At 34.7% G+C, this 13,394-nt stretch overlaps 1 protein-coding gene across 9 annotated transcripts in view; it reads right to left on the minus strand.

Annotated features, from left to right (window-relative positions):
• LOC115217963 (activated Cdc42 kinase-like) overlaps positions 1–13,394 on the minus strand; it is a 334,743-nt gene that overhangs the window by 305,835 nt on the left and 15,514 nt on the right. Inside the window, exon 1 of one of the 9 annotated variants that reach the window (XM_036507898.1) lies at positions 860–872. The exons of the other annotated variants lie outside the window; for them this stretch is intronic. The gene's annotated coding sequence lies outside the window, so the exon portion shown is untranslated. Of the gene's footprint in view, positions 1–859; positions 873–13,394 lie in introns of those variants that run through there. 9 annotated transcript variants of the gene reach the window in all.

The raw sequence follows: 13,394 nt of genomic DNA on the forward strand, positions 1-13,394 counted from the left end.
CTTAGATCGATGCTGGCCAAAAGCTCAGAAGCTTGGCACGGTGTTCTGCCCTGGGCAGCATTTTATGGTGGGTAATGGCTGCACATAGGGTTTGTTGTTTAAGCCTTAATGGGGGTGGGGGCGAGAATGGGAAGCTCATGAGCTGCCCCAGGCAGGACTCACTCTAGCTATGCCACTGCAAAATGTATGTTTTATATGTGCATGGTCAGGAGTAAGAGCAATGACTATGACCTTCATAGCTTCTCTAAGACCATCTGCAAATTGACTCCTGTAGGAAGGGAATTCCCAAAAGCTAACATTACTGGTTGGAGCGATTAGAAGGAAAGACTTGGAGTAAAACTGCAGTTGTGGCAGATACCGGTTTCATGCAAATGGCACCCATACCGGTGGCACATAAAAGCATCCATTACACTCTCGGAGTGATTGGCATTAGGAAGGGCATCCAGCTGTAGAAACCATGCCAAGACAGACTAGAGTCTGGTGCAGCCTCCCAGGTTGCTAGCCCTGGTCAAACTGTCCAACCCATGCCAACATAGACAATGATGTTAAATGATGATGATGATGTTTTCATACTATGAAATCAAATCAGTTAAACATTAACTCTCAAATTCCTTTGGGTTACAAGACAGGAGATAATTGCTGGAGAAGTTTTGCCTGCCACTTCAAGCTCTGAGTTGGTCTATCCAATGGATATAATGGGATAAGAAACAAATATTAATTAAACACAAATGTTAATTATAGCAGTTTTAATTTCAGTGAATTATTGATTATTAATGGTTTTCATGTCTGTTATAAAACACAACTAATTACACTGACAAGTTAGATATTTTTCCAGAGGGAATCTTTGTACCTCTGTGACTTTGATTGTATTCAAAGTATACCTAAACAAACAGAAGTTGTAAGTCATCTTACAATGATAAGTTAATGTCAACGAGATTGTGGAACTTTAGTAATAAGATTAGCAATGCTTTGGAAGAATGGGATTGACCTGGTTAAAGGGAACTTCTATTTTAAAAATGGGAGCAATTTTGTCTGGTTGAGTAAGTTTATAGAGGTAGAATCATTTGGTCTAAATGAGAAATAATTTCTTTTGGCTATACCTTTTATCAAATGACCTTATGAATATTAATATCTATGGTTGAATGAATTTTCCTCTAGTTTCTCTTTATGTGTGTAGTCTCATGGAAATACAAAGTAATTTTAGTTATTCAGCTTCTTGTTGTTACCTGGTTTTTGCCCTGGAGTGAAATTGTTGGTTGACTGCTTTACTGCATAACTGTGTTAGTATAACCAACTGTTGATTAAGTTAAATTTCAGGTGATTGTTCTGTACACTATGTCAGTGTGTCACAAGGTATAAGATATTGCATTGAACAATTGTTTCCAGCTAATGTTTTAATGAGTCATAACAAACTCAACTTTATCAGGTACTGCAATAATCGAGAACTAACATGCAAATATATGCAAATTGAGTTTTACTTCAACATTAGCAATAATGATTTTAAAGAATATAAAATTACACACACATACACATATACCCTTCAAATGCTTCCTAGTGAATCTGATTTAACCTTGAATAAATGCTGGACCTTTACCAATTAACTTTGCTAGATAATTAAATGTATACTTAGAATAGGGGACACACACACACACTCTCTCTCTCTCTCTTTCTTTCTCTCTCCTCCCCCTCTCACTACACATTATTCTAACATCCAAGAAAAATTTGTTTGTCTCCAAGAAGATCTTTCAATCAGTTCCTCTTCTATGGCAATGCCTCCCATTCCACTAGACCTGCTAACTGTATTTCAACTAAATTTAATTCATTTGTCCTTCTTCCTTACATCATTCCCACTGTGTTTTTCCCCTCCCCCTAGTCTCTCTCAGATCACACCCTCTTCCCATCTCTAGAAATCCCTTCTTATTATCCTTTCCTTCCAACATCAAAAAAAAACTAAAACAATAAACTCTAACCCCTTTACACTCCTGTAAAGAAAGACTAAAATGGCTGTGGGTGTTTATTCCAGACTAATAAGACACTTGTCTCCCTTTCTTATAGCCCTATACCTTTCTCTCCTCAACTCTGTCCTAAACATATGGTTAAGAACCCTCCCCTCCACCACTATCAAGAACCCCATCCCTCTCAAAGTCTGTATCCTTCTCTGCTTTCATATAAACAGAAAAACACACCCCAAAACTTGCACCAATTAAAATGACACAATACACACCAGCAACCCCATTTATTTATATCTACACCCCAAAGGAGGGTTTGATATGTCTATGGTGCTAGTCGGCTGCTTATTAGTAAAAACATTTATCAAAGTTTAAGCTTGACAAGTTTTTTGTCACTAATAATCTGTTTAGCAGTGTTGTAATTCTAAATGTAAAGTCTATTGTAATTACTGCATGAAAAGGTCTGTAATAATATTAATTGAATTTGGCATAAAACAACCCCAAGCTGAAATTAAGTCTGTTTCTTCTGATACAAGTCTTATCTTTGTCATATTCCAAACTAACATTAAGATAGTCAGATTATTATTTCTTAATTTAAAAGTAAATTCCTGAGTTTATTGTTTTTAGTGAAGGAGAAAAAAAATACTGTCTTAACATTAATGATAAAAATGATTAAATCTAGGGTAAGCATTTCAGACAGAAACTATTTATAGTTGTTCTTTGACAAACTATCATTTTTAATTTTTCATATAGTATGGTTGAATGTATTTGCTAAAATAAATATGAAACGTCTATCCAGCATAACATACTAATTCTTCATTTGTTATTGTTGTGGTTGTCCTATTTGGTTCCTGTGTGGGTTGATGTGGAACACATTCAAAGCAATTAACAATTTTACTTTGTTAATAGTCTATAATAACTGTAAAATAATGATAGCATACAGCCTTGAGAATAGTTGTCATATGCTTGGTTTATTTGTCTAAATACTGAGCATAAAATCATAAATGTTGACTACAAAAGAATTCTATTTCTGTAACAAATTTACATTATTTGCATATTCACATTCGAGGGATATTTGTCCTCATCTTGTTTGTTGTTAACTCAATGTTTCAGCTGATATACCCTCCAGCCTTCATCAGGTGTCTTGGGGAAATTTCAAACCTGGGTTCTCATTCCTAAGGCATTTTTCGATGTTATTATTGTTATTATTAATAATGGCATAGTGGTTAAGAGCGCAGGCTACTAACCCCAAGATTCCGAGTTCGATTCCAGGCAGTGAACTGAATAATGATAATAATAATAATAATAATAATATAACAATAATAATATCGAAAAATACCTTAGGAATGAGAACCCAGGTTTGAAATTTCCCCAAGACACCTGATGAAGGCTGGAGGATATATCAGCTGAAATGTTGTGTTAACAACAAACAAGATGAGGACAAATATTCATCAAATGTAAATAATGTACATAATTCCTCATCTCTTAAATATAGAACTGTATTCTGTAACAAACTTTAGCCATCAGAAATTCTTGATGTCCCTGTAGCAGCCACATATTCCCATCACATATACTGGCTTATTCTTTCAACAAATTGAAAACACTTGGTTGGAGAGTCTGCTTCCAATTTTTTAAGGTCCACATCAACTAGATCGATCTATAATTCCCTTGTGGAAGGTGGTGGCCTTGTGGTTAGGTTGTTGGCCTGAGAATCATAAGGTTATGGATTCAGTGCTTGGTCCAGGTTACATGATGTGACCTTGAGAAAGGCACTTCATTCCATGTCTACCCAGCTGAAAAGGAGTACCAGCTGAGTCCTTGAGCAGCATTTTCTCTTCAGATCTTTTCGCTTTGACTGGCAGATTTTTAAAATAATTTCCATGTAACTAAAAAAATTTAAACTTCATATACTAATATAATGTGTTTATAAAACATCCTTTTCTCTTGGCTTTCTTGAGAAAATTCTGTAGTTTGTAAGATATTTTCTTCAATGGACCACATACATACTGTTGGTTAAAATACTGATTGCCAAATCACAGAGTCTTAAGGAAAAGAATTAAACTTGTGCTTTTATTTTGAATGTAAAAAACAAAGAGAGAGAAACAAAGAAAGAAAGAGAGAAACAAAGAAAGAAAGAAAGAGAGAGAAAGAGAGAGAGAAAGAAAGAAAGAAAGAGAGAAAGAAAGAAAGGAAGAAAGAAAGAGAGAGAGAAACAAAGAAAGAAAGAAAGGAAGAAAGAAAGAGAGAGAGAAACAAAGAAAGAAAGAGGGAGAGAAACAAAGAAAGAAAGAGAGAGAGAAACAAAGAAAGAAAGAGAGAGAGAAACAAAGAAAGAAAGAGAGAGAGAAACAAAGAAAGAAAGAGAGAGAGAAACAAAGAAAGAAAGAGAGAGAAACAAAGAAAGAAAGAGAGAGAGAAACAAAGAGAGAAAGAGAGAGAGAAACAAAGAAAGAAAGAGAGAGAAACGAAGTTGAATTTTTTTTAACCATCTGCATTTATGTGTTGTTTGAAATATTGGTGAAATTGATTAAAAATCTTGGTGAGATATGAAGCATTATTTAAGCTGAGATGATAAGGTAATAAATACTAACTCAATTATATTTCTAATATAATTTGAAATGACAAAACAACAGATAATGTGTTAAGGGCCATCTATCTGTTCAATGATGAGACATTGAAAATATAGTCTCTTCTTTGCTTTTATGTCTGTTTCATATAAAATATACAACTATATTAATTTGGGGCTATATTGAAATATTTAACAATATAATTTCATAAAGTACATAAAATAATTATTCATAGAGACATGATTAAAACACCACCATCTGCTTAATGAGTATAAATCAAACAGTATAGATCATCTCCAAGCCTAAACCTTTGTTAATCTTCCAGATAAGAGCAAGAATTCTGCTTGTTTTGTTGACACACTACCCACCCCACCTCCACCACCCTACCTCACACACACAAGGGTCCCCAGCCAACACCATCTGGATAATGTCATCCTATTTAATACAATTATCAATGATTTCATCTAAAAATAGTTCTTTGTGTTTGGGGTCATTCAGTGGTCAAGCTCTGCCCTGCTCTCTTTTAATGACATTACATTAATGGCTTCTAAATAGTTGATAGCCAATCAAATATTAATATGTTAGTGGCACAAAAGATCTTTCATTTTATTGTTTATATTTAGTGTGTTTTAACATAGGTAAAATTAAACAAGTTGCTATAGTAACCAGATTACTGTGTTACTAGATTACTGTTTTAACTAGAATTTATTTTATCAAATCCACTAAAGTTGACCTCGGCAGGACTTAACTTCAATAATTTTTTAAAGATAGTTTATGGTGCTCTGCTGTTTCTATCACTCTGTTTTCAGTAATAAAATATAATAATTTCTTTTGATTGTTATTGAATAATCCTTTTATCGTGGCCAGAATCCTGAAAGCCTAATCAATGCAGCCCAGGAATTGAATACCAACTCAGTGAAAAAGAATATATACCATTCAAGTGCATTGGACATCTGCAGAATGTGTGGGAAGAGGGTTGAAAGTGAGACTCACATTGTTAGTGCTTGTGAAAGTCTTGCGCAGAAAGGGTAAAAGCGTAGACACGAACAAGGTAGTCCAAAACCTCCATTGGCTACTATGCCATAAGTATGGATATGAGGTTACAGGTGCTTGGTACCAACATACACCAGAAAAGGTAATGGACGAAAAGGAGAAGGCAAAAATCCTCTGGGACTTTGATTTCCAGACAGACAAAGTATTAGAGCACTGAAGGCCAGATAGAGTAACCTTTAGGAGGGACAAACAAGAGTGCCTAATAATCGACGTAGCGGTGCCAGGAGATCAACTTATCATCATGAAAGAAAGAGAAAAGGCTGACAAATATGGAGACCTGAGAATTGAGATTGCTAAGATGTGGCAGCTACGGCAGTCAAACATAAAAGTTATCCCTGTTGTCATCAGAGCACTGGGTTCAATACCACCCAACCTGAAAAAACATCTGAAGTCCTTAGAGATACCCTACAATCTAGATGTATTGCAAAAGTCAGCATTCCTTGGAACTGCACACATATTGCATAAAGTATTCTGTCTGTCTGAGGTCCTTGTTGTGACTTGGCAAACAGTACAAACCCCTGGTAGGTACAATAACTTCAATCAACAACCTCACAGTATTGTATACTGTGTGACATCTATAATGATAATAATAATAATAATATAATAATAATAATATCAGGCAGTGACTCTCATGGCTTCTGAGCTTCATTGTGTTATCATGTACAGTTTTGTCTTATAAAAGATGAGCTACAGCAAATATCCTGCTCAGTACCACAGATTTGCTTGTCAGTTGTTTGAGCATGTCCCTTGGTGACTGACGATATGTGTATCTCTGATTATGAGCAGAAGTAGTGGGGGAGCATCATAGCCATGTGTTGAGAGGGATTCTTTGGGGTTTGAATAATTAACCTCTGGAAACATGGGTGTTTCATTCATCATCCTTAAACAACCCTTATTCAAGGACCTTTTGAGTAGGATGGCCTACTTGACCAGAAGAAAATTCTAACTGGGCCCCACCTGCAAGGTCATGCGCTGTTTATCTTGATATGAGATCACCATGTCATGCGCATATGGTTGTGATGCATGTGCCTGATGTACCCTTATCAGATGGGTAGTCATGATGGGTATAATGGGCTTCATATATTTTGCCCCAATGTCACTTTGATGGCATGCACTGCTCTCTCACTCAATAATAATAATAATAATAATAATAATATCCTTTCTACTACAGGCACAAAATTTGAAATTTTGGAGGAGGAGGCTAGTCAATTATATTGACCCCAGTCTTCAACTGGTACTTATTTTATCACCCCTCGCGCCAAAAGGATGAAAGTTGGTTTCCATGGAATTTGAACTCAATAATAACAATGCTTTCTAATTTTGGCACAAACCAGCAATTTTGAGGGAAAGAGACAGGTTAGTTGATTGCATCGACCCCAGTGTTTCACTTGTACTTAATTTATCAACCTTGAAAGGACGAAAGGCAAAGTCAACCTCGGTAGAATTTGAGCTCAGAACATAAGGACAAACAAAATATCTATTTCTTTACTACCCACAAGGGGCTAAACACAGAGGAGACAAACAAAATACCACTAAGCATTTCACTCACCATACTACCGATTCTGCCAGCTTGTCACCTTAATAATAATTTCTCATTTTGGAGGAAGGATTAAAACTAGACAAATACATAACCTAAACATCAAGACATATGAATACATATATATATATATATATATATATATATATGCATACATATATATATATATATATATATATATGCATATATATATACGTATTGTATATACACGCACACACACATACAAAATATAGTACTGAGGTACTACACACAAACAAAATATAATATTGGTTTCAAATTTTGGCACAAGGCCAGCAAGTTAGGGGGAGGGGATAAGTTGATTACATCAACCTCAGTACTCAGCTGGTACTTATTTTATTGAGCCAGAAAGGGTGAAAGGCAAAGTCAACTTTGATGCAATTTGAACTCAGGACATAAAGACAGACAAAATGACACTCAGCATTTTGCCTGGTGTGCTAACGATTCTGCCAACTTGCTGCCCCTAAGCAAAATATAATATTATGAAATATTACACAAATAAAATATTTTCAATTCAATAGGAAATGGAAAATGAAATGAAAATAATGCACACACCCAAAGCATACACAGAAATCGTACAATAAGCAGCAGAAATTAAAATTCAAACCAAGTCACTCCAAAATGTTTTGAGCAAGTATAATAAATATAAAATTGCTAATGAAGATAGAAGCTACAATAGCAATAGGAATATCAATAAGAACAACAATGATAATGATGAAATCAAAGACATGTTCTAAAACTGCAATAACAATGAAGATTATTGATTTATTTACAAGGAAACAGTCTGAATTAAAATGTTATTTTCATGCTATACCTTAAGAAATTTAAGATATAATTTGTGAAATTAAGACAAAGATTTAAATATCAGAGATGATCCGTTTGCTAATGAAATTATAATTTTTTCAGACTATTGATTAACTTCATCTTTGGACACAAAAACTATTTTAATATTTACATCTTCTCTACATTTCAATCAGTTTGATCTTGTTATCAGGGGTACACAGCCATGGGTATGTCTACATAGTCTTTGACTGGATTTCACTGAGGAACCTTTAGTTCTAAAGAAAGGTTAATAATGTTGCTATCTGTTAGGCTTTTTAGTTAAGAAATAAAGATTCCAAGTTCTAATCCAGTCTCAGACTATGTATACATCTAGGAATAAGATCAAATGGATGACAATGAGAGGTGGAACTGCTAGATATGTAGTCTGTGGGTATATATATAAAAACTGAATCAAAATATGCAATGATTATATTAAAATAAATAAACATTGTACCTGAAGAAAGGAAGATTTAGTTACTTAGGTACAATATCTATGCACAGATATAGGTGTGCGTTGAGGGAGCTTTGGCTGCAATTTCAGCCAGGCTGAACAGCTACACAGAGGTTTCCTTCATAGGCTCAAGCTAATAATGATTTCTAACAATTATGCCAGGCAAGAAATGCATGAAAAGCAGATGCAGTATTAAATTATATAGACAAGCACTAGACAATTATATAGACAATTATATAGACAAGCACTCAACTCAATCAAATATACCTCTTTCCCAAGTATCAATGGCGTAATGCTAATCTTAAAAAACAATATTAATTTTTGAGTACAGAAGAAAAAAGATTAGAATTTACAATTTCCTTTCTTCTTGAAAATATCTTTTACAACACTTGAGAATTTCTTATTTAATTTTTTTTTTTTTTTTCGCTTTTCCTAAAGAAGTAAACTGGTAACCGATGTATTAAAAGTATAAAGATACCTTATTCAAGTAAAAAAAAAAACAAAAAAAAAACCTACACAATGTATATGGCATCATAATGCTCAAACTATAGAGCAAAGAACAAGTTCTTTGGTAGCTGAAAAGCTCCAAAATACCCAAGATAAACAGGTACAAAGGAAATAAAATGGTGCAGAAAATTCTAAAGAAATCAGAATGTTGAGTTTATCAAAGTAGTGAAACAGACTTTTTCTACCTCACTTCTTTCTAGTTCTTCCTTAGCATCAAAGAGTTTATGCGTGTGTATATGTGAAGCAAATATAAACATACATACATCTACATATAAATACACACACACATGTATAGGCAAACACGTGTATGCGCAATAATTCTTTCCACACGAGAGACTCCTATCTAAAGACAATTTGAAAAATGGATGAACAGGAGCCACAAAAACGAGATAACAATCACAAAAGCTGAGCTATTTTCTTAAAGTACAATGTTGGTTTAGATTAAATACAATAAAGAACTGTTTCTTTCTTTCTTTTGTTTTTGGGTTTTTTTCAGAGAGAAAGAGAGAGGGGAAGGAGAGGTGGAGAGAATGAAGAAAATTATGCTGTTGACTTCAGTGAGAATAGATTAATGAGGTAACGAAAAAGCTTCTACATAGCAGCTCAATTGGCTAGAAATAGCAACAAAATCTCCCTCAAATTACACCTTACCACATTGTACTCTGAGACATTCTCTTAAAAAGATATGTAGAGGTAGTCACGATTAAAATCCTTTGACCATAGGTCTGTTCAATTGAGTTTAACCTGGGGTTCAACAACAATTTGAGAAGAGCATTTTCTTTTTTCACATGAGAATCATGATTAAACTAAAATAAAATACATAGGTTTCCACTGCAATGCAGAACAACTTGTATCCATGTAGCAACATGTAGCCAACAATCACAAAAATAAACTTGTGTTTTAAGAGCAGCAACATGTGGCCATGTAGGCAACAGCGAACCATATGTTTGAAAATCAACATGTAGTGACATAGCCAACAACAGCAACAAACATGTGTCTAGACCACAGTACCATGTGGTGGTGATGAGAAAATAATCTAAGTAAGCAGACAAGTGAGTCTGCTTACTTCATTTATCCTTGACACTAGTCTATGTCGGTGGCCTAGATACTTAACTCTTAAAAACAGAAACCACCATTTAGATGTTGCAGGCAAGTATAATAATTCACTGCTGTAATCTACCGAAGAACAGTAAAAATTGGCAAGTGGTACTATTTGTCTGACAGTATAAACTTGCAATTATTTGTGCAAAAAACATTACCTGCAATAGACTAACAACCTGACAGAAATATTTGATGACAGGTTCCACCAAAATTCATCACCTGGACTCTAATGCAGGTCAGATCTGTTACAATAGATATATAATCAGAGGCATTCTAGACAAGACCATCTTTTTCTTCTTTTTTTTTAATTCAGACATAGTGTATCTAAGATGACATTGTCTAATGGATTCTCTTTTTCTTTCCAAAGGAAATTTGGCAGCTATATTTAGAATGTTGAGCTACTGCATAGGGGCTGCAGGTCACTCAATAACAATATGTGTGTGTAGACAGTGCTGTCACCATCTTAGTCAAAATTATGAACAGAGTTTTACCTTCATAAGATTAATATATCAAATAAAATCTCAGAGAATAGTTAGTGTACAAAATGTTTTCAACCAGAATATGAAACATAAGATTTCATACACATATGCACCAAACAATTGGCTTCTTTTAGTTTCCATCTACAAAATCCACTTAAAAGCTTTAGTTAACTTCGAACAGTGGTATAAGACAGCTGCTCAAGGTGCCATACAGTGGGACTGAACTCACAACTGTGCAGTTGGGAAGTAGATTTTTTAACACTGTCATGCTTCTTTGCCTAGTAAGTGAACAGGCATGTAAGTGTTCTCTGAAGAATTGTTATAAATAGCCAGCCGGAACAATCCATAACTCTTCAAGCTCTACACACACACATGGATACATATAGATTTGTCCATCTCAAATGTACAAGATAATGCATGATTAATTGAAAGCAATTTCAATAAATAAGCATTACATCTGACTGAGTCATCTGAATGCTAAAGGGTTACTTATTCTCTAGAGGTTGTATTAAACTGTCACAGATCTAGTAGAAACAAAGCATTTGCATTTAATACATATTCTACACACACACAGTGTGAGTGTGTGTGTGTGTGTGTGTGTAAAATCTTTATCCTCATCATCTGATCAACCACCTTTCTATGTTTGTATGAGGCAGGTGGAGTATGTTGGGGCAGATTTTTCTATGGTCGGACACCCTTCCTTTTTCTCCCAACTCTCACATGTTTCTAAGCAGTGTAATATTTCCCATGGCCAGACATGTTTTCAGAAATGGTTGGAAATTAATGACACTGATTGTAGGATGATTTTATCACGATATCAAGGACACATAAATACACACACCAGTGTCCATAAAAGATGGAAGGCAAAGTTGACATCAGCATGACCTGAACTAGGAGTGCAGAGAATGCCATTGGAATTTTTGAGCTAGACAACCCTACAGTCATCTGTGAGGTAACCATTTGACAGTATACTACAATGCCAAATTAGTCAAGGGTCTCCTCACGATTAATACTAATATATACACTGTTACATTTATAACAAAAACTAGTACAAACAATCCTACATATATACAGTCTCCACATTTTGGAATGTGTATTATTGAATGAGAAAAATGTTATAATTTTGAACATCAATGACAACACTGGATATAAATGTGAGTCAGGTGTTCACAAAAGAATGGGCTCTTACCCTACCACTGCCTGACCTTAACATTAATATACTAATTAAAGAGAAATTTGTGGAATTCTTTAATACTCAAACCCACACACAATGCATGCGAGCATACATATGTATTTTTTATTTGTTTCAGTTATCAGACTGAAGCCATGTTGAGACACCATGTTGAAGAATTTTAGTCAAAGAAATCAACCCAAGTACTTTTTTTTTTTTTAGCCTGTTACTTATTCTGTCAGTCTCTCCTGCTAAACTGCTAAGTTGTCAAGTGGTAGTGGGACTCACACACACTCGATGGGCTTCTTTCAGTTTCTATCTACCAAATCCACTCACAAGGCTTTGGTCAGCCTGAGGCTATAGTAAAAGACACTTGCCCAAGGTTCCATGTAGTTGCAAAGCAAACTTCTTACCACAATCATGTAAACACACACAAAATGTTCAATTATTTTATGAACTAATTACAAATTTGCTCAAGAACAGCTGCACGCCACATAGAAACAATTTCCTGGACTTTCTATTTCAGATTTTGGAACTGTATTAGAAACCACGTTTCTTGGTCAAAGACAGAATAAAGAATGGTACAGTCTCAACCAGAATGCCTTTCTCAGTCTACAAAAACAGATCTGACTCAAGCAACAACATAGCTAATATTGGAGCAACTACTATTGAGCAGGTTTTTCAAAATTTTTCAACAATTCCTTCTAATTCTTTAGTTCACTTGTGCATTAAAAGTCAAATCTCATTTTTCTATTTTTTTAAAATTCTCATGGCCTTGGAATAACTTTTTGGCATCATTACTTTATCTGACCAACCTCCCATGTTTTCGAACTGTCTGCTCAATCTCTTGTGATGCATTCATTGGTAGTGCTGACATCTGAAGAACCAACACAAACCCTGACATCAAAACCTCTTGACACTGGACAATTCCATGGAGTTTCATCTTTTTCACATCACACCTATATCAGTATCTGTAAGTTTCATACATGATAGCATTGTTACTGAAACATGAAATTAATGAATGTAAAATACAATTACATATATTAGAACTAATGAAATATTTCACGTAATATAACAAAGTGAGGTAAAAATTGTTTGGTATGTGTCACAGTGCCATTTTTCTTTTTATGCGCTTGCTCCTCTTAACTTTAGAACCTGGCTGCACTACTAGACCCAAGGTTATTGTTAAGTTCTTGATAAAGTGAGCAAGGATTAGCAGAGGGCAGACAAATTGAATCAGTCTACAAGATGGTTACTACAAATCCAGTCCAAAAATATTTCATTTTGACATACAACAAAAGTGGCCTTGGAAAAGCCCTTTATTTCATACTTGTCTAAGAAAGTCTTATCAATTAGAGATTTTTTTTTGTCAGAGTGAATGTAAATGAAACAACTCCACAGAATACATGAACCCTCAAAGCATCTTAAAACATGCTACAGTAAAAACATTATTTTTCTCCCATTCACAACAGTTCTACTTTGAAACTATTTCCACTGCACACAACAACAGTCGATGTTTACTAAATAAATCAACACTGCGTTCTGTACCTAACAATCTTTATTTTTTTTTTTATCTTTTGAGCAAAAGTGAAGATGGTACCCATGAGGTTTTGTAGGAGGTGGGGAGGAAGGTATATTCAAACCAGAGACCCAGCCCAAATGCTTGCATCTGAGAGGACTCTGCTAAAAGCGCTCAAAGTGCCAGATGTTGGTGTTAAACCAAGCAACAAATTAAACTC

This window comes from Octopus sinensis, linkage group LG12 (genome assembly GCF_006345805.1).
Source record: "Octopus sinensis linkage group LG12, ASM634580v1, whole genome shotgun sequence".
In the NCBI taxonomy this organism is placed as follows: domain Eukaryota; kingdom Metazoa; phylum Mollusca; class Cephalopoda; order Octopoda; family Octopodidae; genus Octopus; species Octopus sinensis.